This window comes from Mandrillus leucophaeus, unplaced genomic scaffold (assembly GCF_000951045.1).
Source record: "Mandrillus leucophaeus isolate KB7577 unplaced genomic scaffold, Mleu.le_1.0 Scaffold1617, whole genome shotgun sequence".
Taxonomy (NCBI): Eukaryota; Metazoa; Chordata; class Mammalia; order Primates; family Cercopithecidae; genus Mandrillus; species Mandrillus leucophaeus.
Window position 1 is genome coordinate 35,745 of NW_012101607.1, and position 8,790 is coordinate 44,534.

Genomic DNA, 8,790 nt, shown 5'->3' on the forward strand with positions numbered 1-8,790 from the left:
CTCCCAGGGCGGGACCTGGCGGTCCTGGATGGAGCTGAGGTCTGTGCCTGTATCAGGGGCCCCATATCCTGTTCCTCCATGGCTCTGAGCTCCCCCTGGCAGGACCTCCTCAGGGTGCTGGGTCTGTCCTTTGTGGGAGGGGATGCCCCTTAGGCCTGCACTGCAGTGGAGAGCTCACTGAGGGGCTTTTGGATCTGGACTGAGCCGCAGTGGGGGTATTCCACTGTGAGAGGGTCCCGCACAGAATTTCCCATCCTGCTTGTCCTTCCAGAGCCTGGAGCGGGCGAGTGGGTGGGATCTGGAGGTCCCAGAGGAAGATCCTGGACCCAGGTGAGGGGGGCCTCTTCACTGACCTCCTCTCCCTCCCTCCACCAAGCTGCCCTGGAGGTCCCCCTGCACCCCAGCATCTGTCTGCACTGGCACTGCCAGCTCTGGTGTAGGTGGGACTTAGGATGGTGTGGATGACCTGTGGCCAGGATGGTGTCCAGGTGGAGAGGAGGTGGGCAGGTCCGTGGGTGAGAGGGCCGGTCTTATCCAAGATGGAGCACCGCGGGGCCCTGAGCCCTCCCCCACACCGTCGCTGGTCTTTCCCCGCAGCCGGCCACTGTGGGAGCCCTCGGCAGAGTGGACCCTTTAGGAGGCTGGCACTTCCCTGGATTCACGAAGATGGAGCCTCCCGCCCGGTGATGCAGCGGTCCCGCTTCCTCACTCAGCCCTTCCTGATGGCTTCCTGGGGATTCCGGATTCCCATGGGGTGATGAGAGGCAGGCAGAAGGGAGGAGGGGCAGGGCTGGGTCCCGGAGAAGGGGGTGCCCAGGCTGGGGTCCCTGGAGAGAAGTTCTGGGTTCCTGAGGGCCAATCAGGCAGGTGTCCTTTCTGTCCACCCCCTGAGGATCCCGGCTGGAGACAGGTGGGGGAACCATAAGGGAGAGGGCCTGTGCCTCTCAGTCCTTTAGGCAGAGTAGGGACTGAGGGGTCCTCCCCAGGTTAAGGCCAGGCAGTGACTCTGATGTGGGGACCTGGTTGTTGTGGACTGGCCTGGGGGCTGCGCGGTGCAGAGCAGGAGTGGGTGGACTCTGTTGGGGGATGGCACAGTCATCTCTGTGTTCATGCCATTTCCTGCCCTCATCACCTGCAGTGAATCCTGGCAAGGAGGGGCTGGCCTCCCAGCCTGCAGCCTGCCTGGGATCTGCTCTGGCCCTAGAACTGGGGACAGGAGCCATCCTGGAGGTCAGCAGCCTCCAAGGACAGCAGACCAGGCCAGCCCCTAGCAAGGGAGGCAGTGTGGATTTTGGCGAGGACTGAATTGTTTGGGAGCCAGTAACCCACTAGGCACAGTGACAGATACCCCAGGAGTATGTCCTGTCCCCAGCCAGGCTGCCCACCCGATCTTAGCCGTGGCATGTGAGGGTGCTGTGCCCCTGGCAGGCCCAGCCCTTGACCTTCCGTGCAGGAATGAGGCCCTGGGATGCTGCGAACAGACCTCCCACTGAGGGAACCTCCCCACAGAGGGCAGAGTGCAGACAACAGCAGCCTTGAGAGCCCCAGGAGAAGCAGGTGAGCTGGAGGCCTTAGGCTGCAAGTTAGGGGCCAATCTGGTTGGCCTGTTTTCTGCTGTGGGTGGCAAAACTGTGGTAACTGTAGCTGTATCCACCACAGCCTGACATCCCCTGACAATAACCACAGCTGGAACTGGAGGCGGGACTGTCAGGTGTGGGGAAAAGAGAGATCAGCCTGTTACTGTGTCTATACAGAAAGAAGTAGACATAAGAGACTCCATTTTGTTCTGTATTTGAGATGCTGTTAATCGGTGACCCTACCCCCAACCCTGTCCTTGCAAGAGACATGTGCTGTGGTGACTCAAGGTTTAATGGATTTGGGGCTGTGCAGGGTGTGCTTTGTTAAACAAGTGCCTGAAAGCAGCATGCTTGTGAAAAGTCATCACCATTCTCTTAATCTCAAGTACCCAGGGACACATACACTGCTGAAGGTCGCAGGGACCTCTGCCTAGGAAAGCTAGGTATTGTCCAAGGTGTCTCCCCATGTGATAGTCTGAAATATGGCCTCGTGGGAAGGGAAAGACCTGATCATCCCCCAGCCTGACACCCATGAAGGGTCTGTGCTGAGAAGGACTAGTATAGAGGAAAGAAGGCCTCTTGGCAGTTGAGATAGAGAAAAGCATCTGTCTCCTGCCCGTCCCTGGGCAATGGACCATCTCGGTGTAAAACCCGATTGTATGTTCTATTTACTGAGAAAGGAGAAAACTGCCTTAGGGCTGAAGGTGGGACGTGCTAGCGGCAATGCTGCTCTTTATGCACTAAAAAGGTTTATGGAGATGTTTATATATGCATATCAAGACACAGCACATTTCCTTAAACTTATTCATGTCACAGAGATCTGTATTCACATGTCTTACTGCTGACCTTCTCCCTACGATGATCCTATTATCCTGCCACTTCCCCTTTTCTAAGGTGGTAAAGATAATAATTAATAAATACTGAGGGAACTCAGAGACTGGTGCCGGCGTGGGTCCTCTGTATGCTGAGCGCCGGTCCCCTGGGCCCACTTTTTCTTTCTCCATACTTTGTCTCTGTGTCTCATTTCTTTTCTCAAGTCTCTCGCTCCACCTAACGAGAAACGCCCACAGGTGTGGAGGGGCAGGCCACCCCTTCAAGGAGCAGCTTCCCAGGGAGCAGGGAGGGTACAGACAGCTGTGCCAGGGGCCCCCAGGACTGGGGACGTGGGGGACTGCTCAGGGACCAGACATGCACAGGGTCCCCCTGGAGAGGCATCTGCAGCCACCTGGGCTCTGGGACGGGCCTGTGCTCTCCTGTCCTCCTCACCAGTGAGCTACTATGCGGCCCAGTGCCGGCCCAGCTCCGGCATCCACTCCTGTCAGCCTGGCCGAGGGTCCAGGCAGAATTGGGCATGGCTCCTTCTTAGATCCCTCAGGGACTCTCTCTACAAATATATCATGGGCTGGGGGCTCCATAAGTGGTCTTTGACAGGTGGGGATGTCAACGGCAGGCATTTCTATAGTGGCAGGTGAAGGGGACTGTCCAGGGCCTGGCCCTTCGGAACAGAGTGGCCTCTCAGAGGAGGGTGTGTGGGAGTCCTGCCTGTTGGGATCCTGGGGGACGCTGCCCTGTTGATTCCAGCCAGGATGGGAATCCAGGCAATTGGCAGAAGGTGCTGGAACAAGGCTGGTGTCTACAGTGATTCTGGGCCCCAGGAATTGGCTGATGGAACTGGGGCAGTTATCAGGACAGGGTCTGGTGCAGCTGTTGGGGAAGGGGCCGGGCACCTGTGGTCATCAGTGAGGTCACCTCAGAGCCCTCTGAAGCCCCTGTTTGGAGGCAGACAGTGTGCGGGACACCAGCCCATGGGCTGAGATGGTCTGGGCACAAACGCTCGGGCCGGGCTCTTCTGGTCCTGGAGAGCTCAGAGCTGAGGAGTTTGCATGGCCCTGGGTGTCCGGCCAGTTTCTGCTGCTGGGTTCATCACTATGGTAGTTACCATAGTCACACAGTGACAGTCACACAGAGGGCCCTTCAAAAAAGCCGTTGAGTGTGGCCAGAGGCCTTTCCCACGCAGGCTCTGGTCCAGGCGTCTGGGGTCCCCATTGACAGTGGTGCTGCTTCCTGGGGATCTCAGGCCTTTCTGAATCTTTCCCGCCTGCCATCGAGGGCAGGTGGATCTGACTCAGTGTCCCCTCCAGGAAGGCTGAGGTGACGTCCGGCCAGAGGGTGTGCAGGAGTCAGGCCTCCTGGAGTTTGAGCTCTGGGGCAGGTGCAGGGGGTGGGACGCCTTTTAGGGGTCTGTGAAGGGCTGGGCTGTGGGGCTGTCCCCATGGGCCATCTTGTGTTCTGGGGGCCGTCCTGATCCAGATGTGGGTTCCCGCTGTGATGCCACCGAGGACTGTCCTAGAAGAGGCCACTGGGGAGTGACACAGAGATTTCTGGAGGGTTCTTTGTCTCTGACTGTGGGAGGTGAGTCCTCTGTTGGCTTCCCCGGTGAGGTCAGGAAACGAGCAGGACTCAGGACGGCCAGGCAGGATGAGTGACGCCCAGCTCCGGCTGTCCCCGGGAATGTCTTCTGTGTTGGAAATGACCCGAGAGAGGCTCAGGCATCAGGGCCAGGCAGGTTGGGGACCACCAGGGCAGGAACAGTGCACAGGACCATCTCCCCCATCCTGGTGCCCGTACTCAGACATGGGGGCCTCTCAGGGTCCACACATGTGGCCCAGCCTTGAGGGAGGGGCTTCCGGGACCGCTGGCCGGACAGCAGCAGATGGTGCTGTGGAGCCGGCCCTGTCCCCATCTGGACTGGGGTTGGAGGGCAGCAGCGGTGTGGACCCCTTGGAGCAAGGTCTGGCTGACCTGTGGGGTGATCTTCGCCATCTGTTTCATGGTCTCTGGGGCTGGCGGGCTGGAGCCCAGTGTGGTCACTCGTGGGCCTGTCCATTGTGCCTGCCACCCTGTGCGTTTGGGTCACAGGCTGCACTGCTGTGGTGGCCACCACACCCATGGTGCTGTGTCCTCGATCAAAATGTTAACATGGCACGTGGCGGACCTCCGCGGGGAGGGCTGTGGCAGGAGGCTCCCAGGGTTGGGTTTTTGATAGACTCTGTGACGCTGTGGTAGTAATAACTACCACTATAGTAATACCACTGTGACACAGACCTCACTTCAAACCTACCGCCAGGCCCGAGGAAACCCGGGATGTTCAGGGCTGACCTGAGGAGGCAGCGGAGCCCTGAGGGGAGGCTGTGGGCCCAGCGTTCTCAGGTCTGCTGCGGGACACCCAGGTCTGCCCCTCGCTGTGGTGGACAGTGTCCGTGCCCACCTGTGTCCTGAGGCTCCATTTCAGGCTGGCATCTGTTCCTACTGTCCCTACCCACCCCATGGCCTCGTCCTTTCGGGTTCATAAATTGCCCCCAAATCACGCAGGCATCATTCTGGGGCTTTTTATATTCCCTGGGCCACCAGGTGCCTCCACCCAGAAAGGTGAGATGTGGGAGAGTTCCAGAGACATTCCCCAACCCTGGACGAGCTTCTGCAGCCTCAGTGCTACTCAGGTTCCAGCAAGACCTGGAGCATGTGCAGGTGAGGCCCGAGGCCAGGTGAGTTCCAGTCCAGTGAGGCCCATGCCAGGTGAGTTGCAGCACAGGTTAAACCCAGGTCAGGAGAGGTCCAGGTCAGGGGAGGCTGAGGTGGATGTGTGAGATTCCTGCAGTTTTCTCTGGGTGCTGACCCTGCCTGGTGTCCCTGCCCCTCCTCCCAGCCCCTGCTCTGTGCCTGCCAGATGGCGGCTGCTGCCCAGGTGGTGCTGGCTGTGGAGGAGCTGGGCTCTGCCTCCCTGCTCTCTCTCGAGAGGGACGAGATGGGCGTCCCTCTCAGGCTCTGGCCAGGAGTGTGGCTGAGTTGCTTCTCTCTGGAATTCACTGACTATGCCGTCCTCAGGGGTATATGTCCTCGGGGCTCTGTGCTTGCTCCACGTCAGGCCACAGGAGCTGCCAGCAGGTAACAGGCTGCCCTGCCGTGCAGTGAACCTGCAGCCTGTCCGGGGATGCCCAGGGAGGTGAGTGTTACCACACATCAGACCTTTTCTCTTTAAAGTCATTTCTTTGGGTGATACATCATCGATGTCTCGTATACTAAATATATGTCTGTATCATTGTACAATTGCCTGCGTCATCGTTTATTTCTCCAACCTGGGTTAATGTCTTTGCTATTGTGAACAGTGCTGGAGTGAGAATTTTCTAAACACAGCTGTGTGCATTTTCCTCTTCTTGTGATTTAGAAGTTTAACTGCTGTTTTCAAGGTTCTGTCATGTATTTGTTCTGTTCTTGTTAGGAGACTTGCCAACCCTGTGCGTCTGAGTTCATACCCTCTTCCTTCCCCAGTAGAAGTAACCACTACTTTGATTATGTGATTATCATTTTCTTGGTTTTCTTTATGGTTTTCTAACTGGGAAATGTATCTCTCAGGAAGACGGTTCATTTTGCTGGCTGTACATTTTATTTAGAAGAAATCACACTGAAAATTTTTCTTGGAGTTTCCGTTGTTAGTCCAATTACTCAGCATTGTCATGAACTTAACCGCAGAATCGCTCATAACCGTGTACTGTTGTCCTCGTGGCTGTCTGGGTTTGCATTGCATGAACCTGCCACTGTTTATTTGCCTGTTCTCCTTCAGATGGACATTTGCTTCACCCTCAGTTTGGGGCTAGGAGAAGCACCTGTTCTGCACATCTTTGCCCATGAGGCTCTCAGGGAGGGCTCTGGGGCTGGCATTGCCTGCAGGGTTCTGCTTTGTCACGGGGAGTTCCTGCCAGTGCTTTTCAGAATGTGTGTGCCCAGCAGCAATGCCTGAAGGTGCCCACTGAACTTTGCCCTGGCATCAGGAACTTTCTGTGTACTTGCTTCTGTGCTGCTCCACATTCAGGAGAATTTATTCAGATCTGTGCTGCAAATCCACCCCACTGATTCTCTCTTCAACTGTGTCTACACCAGCTGTTAAGCATCCTATGATGCAGCAGTGTGGGCACAGGGCAAACTTTCAAAAGATGACAACGTAGGATAGCGGCTGCTCCTCCTTCCCTCTGCCCTTCCCACAGACTGTCCTCCTGGGCTCACTCCCAGCCATTCATCCCAAACTGCAGTTTATGGAACTCTCTGCACGGGAAAGCAGAAACAGCAAAGGGCCCTGCTCAGGCTCTGCCTGCATCCCCTCTTGCACTCCTGCCAAAGCTCTTTCCCTGGGGCCTGTGCCATCTTCCCCACTTCCCCAGCTTTCTTCTCATTTTCCGTTTACTCTGCTCGCTGGATGATGCCTCAGGGGGAGTCTGGCATGTTTTGGACATTTGTGGACACCCCAGGTCCTACTTCCCAGTTGCTGCCCCAGCCTCTCAGCCCCAGAAGTGGGTACATTTGCAGTAGGGCTTTGGGACTGGGGCTGTGTCACTGTGGGCATAGCAGTCACCACCACTACAATATCCTCACAGTGACACGAGCCCCCACAAAATCCTCCTGTCCCTGCGGTGTCACCGAGTCCCGTCTTGCTGGCTCTGGCCCGGCTCTCCTGCTGAGACTGTGCCTCCCAGGGGGGTTTTGTCTGAAACTCAGGGTGCCTTGGAGAGGACTCTGAGCCCAGTGCTGTACAGGGGGCTCCTCCTTTGTCCTGGGGGAGTTGCGTGGACCCTGTTTTTGGTCAAGGCAAGCGCTTGCTGGTGAAGGAGACCTTCCCTCCTCTGTTCTGCAGGAGCCCCCGCTGATGCCGTTACCTGGTGTTTCTTGGTACTGGTGCTGGGGGCTCAGCAGTCTCCGCCCTGGTCCAGCTGGGAATGTGGGTCTGTCCTGTTTACATGGGGTGTTGTGGGGCCACCAGTGAGGGGCTCGGGATGTCAGTGGCTGGTCTCTGGCTGTATAGTTTGGGCTCCAGCTCACTGCTCCCCTGCCCAGGGTCTGGCAGTGACTCCGTTAGTATCATCCACCTCCAGGGATGTTTTTTGGTGTTAGACTCCGTTGACTGGGTGGCTGCAGGTCTCTTCCCAGGAGAGGCCTGGAGAGGGCCGCGATGTCTGGGAGCCATGCATTCTCCCGTGATGTTGCTGCCTGGATCCCTCATCTTTGAAGGGAGAGCCGAGCCTCCCTGCAGGTGCGGGCGGTGACAGACACAGGCGGACGTGCGTCAAGGCGCTGGAGGCCGATTTGTTTCAGTGCCTTCTGCCTGTGGAAGGGCTGAGCTCCCTGCTTCTGTGCACAGGAGGCTGCCCTGTAAATGGGCAGTGAGGGCAAGGGCCCAGGCCTGCATGGGAAAGACTTGGGTGAGCCTTCGTCCTGGAAATACAACAGCCAGGCCTGAGAGGGGAGCAGGGCCAGAGTGGCCGGAGGAAGGTGAGGGCATGGGCAGTGTGTGGGTGGGAAGTGCAGGGTCAGTGCCATGGCTCAGGGGCCCCAGGAGACAAAGAACTTGAGTTGTGGGCAGGAGGAGGCAGGGGTTGGGCACATGCGGGAGAAACTGAGGCTGTCGAAGCAGAAGAGGGGAGGGCCTGCAGGTGCAGGGTTGGCCTGGTGGGAGTGTCTGGAGGGAGGGACAGGGGTCTGGGTGGAGACCAGGGTGGGGATTACAGGGACAGGACCCCAGGGTTGTCCGTGTGGGCAGCAACAACAGCGGGGGAGAAAGGGCTGGAGGCAGGGTCGGGTCTCCCCAGGGTGTGGGTGCAGGGTTGGGGCTCCCCAGGGTGTGGGTGCAGGGTTGAGTCTCCCCAGGGTGTGGGCTGCAGGAAGGGGCTGCACAGGGTGTTCTCCTGAAGGAGGGAGGAGGGAGGGAGCACAGAGGCACTGGGAGTAAACGGAGAAGGAAACGGCAGTGACCTGAGTGCCAGGTGGTCCCGGTTTGGGGTTGAACTGTGTGGGAACAGCTTCCTGGCCTGTGTGTAAGTGGAAGGGGGAGGGCGCCAAGGTCTGGGGCAGGAAGCAGTGGTAGCAAGGCAGGTCCTGGCCCTGCGGGTCTGGGGTTTCTCTTCCTCCTGTGAGCTGTGTGGGTGGCTCCTGTGGGTGGTGCCCTGGACCTGTGGTCTGGTGGAGCCCAGGCCTCCAGGGACATCAGGGCAGCCTGGGCTGGAGGAACCTTAGGGGCCAGGTCAGGGCGGCCCTGAACCACTGCCTCCACCTGTGACCAGGGCTGCTGTGGGGATCTCGGCATGAGACCCCTTTTCCGAGGAGGGGAGGCACGTGAGTGAGACCCTAAGTCCATACCCCATGGGGGCTTGTCCCCCCTGCAGAG

The 8,790-nt window shown here is 58.1% G+C and overlaps 1 long non-coding RNA gene across 2 annotated transcripts in view; it reads left to right on the forward strand.

Moving 5' to 3' along the window:
- The first annotated feature begins 8,639 nt into the window (after nucleotides 1–8,639).
- LOC105536631 overlaps nucleotides 8,640–8,790 on the forward strand; it is a 35,191-nt gene continuing 35,040 nt past the window's right edge. Inside the window, exon 1 of one of the 2 annotated variants that reach the window (XR_001005617.1) lies at nucleotides 8,640–8,734. This is a non-coding gene — a long non-coding RNA (uncharacterized LOC105536631). Of the gene's footprint in view, nucleotides 8,739–8,790 lie in introns of both variants that reach the window. The other variant, XR_001005618.1, reaches the window with a different exon arrangement.